Source organism: Anarrhichthys ocellatus, unplaced genomic scaffold, assembly GCF_004355925.1.
Source record: "Anarrhichthys ocellatus isolate YVR2014 unplaced genomic scaffold, GSC_Weel_1.0 scaffold50, whole genome shotgun sequence".
NCBI lineage: Eukaryota > Metazoa > Chordata > Actinopteri > Perciformes > Anarhichadidae > Anarrhichthys > Anarrhichthys ocellatus.
The window spans coordinates 507,165-508,710 of record NW_022280080.1 but is presented as its reverse complement, the minus strand read 5'-3'; positions in this window follow the sequence as shown (position 1 = coordinate 508,710).

Here is a 1,546-nt window from a genome sequence, read left to right as displayed (position 1 = left end):
TCTATTCACAGTAGTGTTCTCTATTCACACTGGTGTTCTCTATTCATACTGGTGTTCTCTATTTATACTGGTGTTCTCTATTCATACTGGTGTTCTCTATTCATACTGGTGTTCTCTATTTATACTGGTGTTCTCTATTCATACTAGTGTTCTCTATTCATACTGGTGTTCTCTGTTCATGCTAGTGTTTTCTATTCATACTAGTGTTCTCTATTCATACTGGTGTTCTCTGTTCATGCTAGTGTTCTCTATTCATGCTAGTGTTTTCTATTCATCTGTCTGCCTGCCTCACTCACTCACTCTGTCTCTCTCTCTCCTCTCTGTGTCTCTCTCTACCATACAGTTATTCAGGTCTTAGATATTTTTAGAGGACTGAAGAGTATGAATCTAAAATGCAGAAAAGAGAGTAGCGCTAGCTATCTCAATTGAACCTGAATGACACTACCGGTAACATTGGCGTGTGTATATATTGCGATTTCTTCGGGCAGTAGAAGCTGCACTGTCAAAATTTTTTTAGGAACTTTCTAGTTATACATGAGCTTTAACAAAAGTCATTTTCTCCTTGTGTGGCCGCTGCAGTTTGATTGTTAATTAAGACTAGATATCTCTAATCTCTACTACCCCCCCGGTGAACTGGGGCCATTCCCAGTTCACCCTCACTATACGTTTGGGCTTGCCGGGTCTTTCCAGCTGGCTCCCCCGCCATCTGATCCAACTCACCAGGTGGTGATCAGTTGACAGCTCTGCTCCTCTCTTCACCCGAGTGTCCAAGACATACGGCCGCAGATCAGATGATACGATTACAAAGTCGATCATAGATCTCCAGCCTAAGGTGTTCTGGTACACTTATGAGCCACCGTATGTTCGAACATGGTGTTCGTTATGGCCAAACCGTGGCTAGCACAGAAGTCCAATAACGAGACACCACTCGGGTTCAGATCGGGCAAACCGTTCCTCCCAATCACCGCTTGCCAGGTTTCTCCGTCATTGCCCACGTGAGCGTTGAAGTCCCCCAGGAGAACTATGGAGTCGGTCGGCAACAAGAAGGCCGGATACTCCGAACTCCTGTTTGGTGCATAAGCACAAACCACAGTCAGAGCCTTGCTCCCCGCAACCCGTAGGTGCATGGAGGCGACCCTCTCATTCTCCAGGGAGAACTCCAACACAGCGGCGCTCAGCCGGGGGCTCGTGAGTATCCCCACTCCCGCCCGGCGCCTCTCACCCTGGGCAACTCCAGAAAAGGACAAAGTCCAACCCCTCTCCAGGAGCTTGATTCCAGAGGCAGTGCTGTGTGTGGAGGTGAGTCCAACTATATCTAGCTGGTATCGCTCCACCTCCTGCACCAGCTCTGGCTCTTTCCCCGCTAGCGAGGTGACGTTCCACGTCCCTAGAGCTAGTGTATGCTGCCGGCGGCCCACCACCCGGTCTGCATTGCACCCGCCCCCGATGCTTGTCCCTGTGGGTGGTGGGTCCACAGGGTGGCTGCTCCATAATGTTTCTCGGGCTGAGCCCGACCGGGTCCCATGGGCGAAGGCCCGGCCACCAG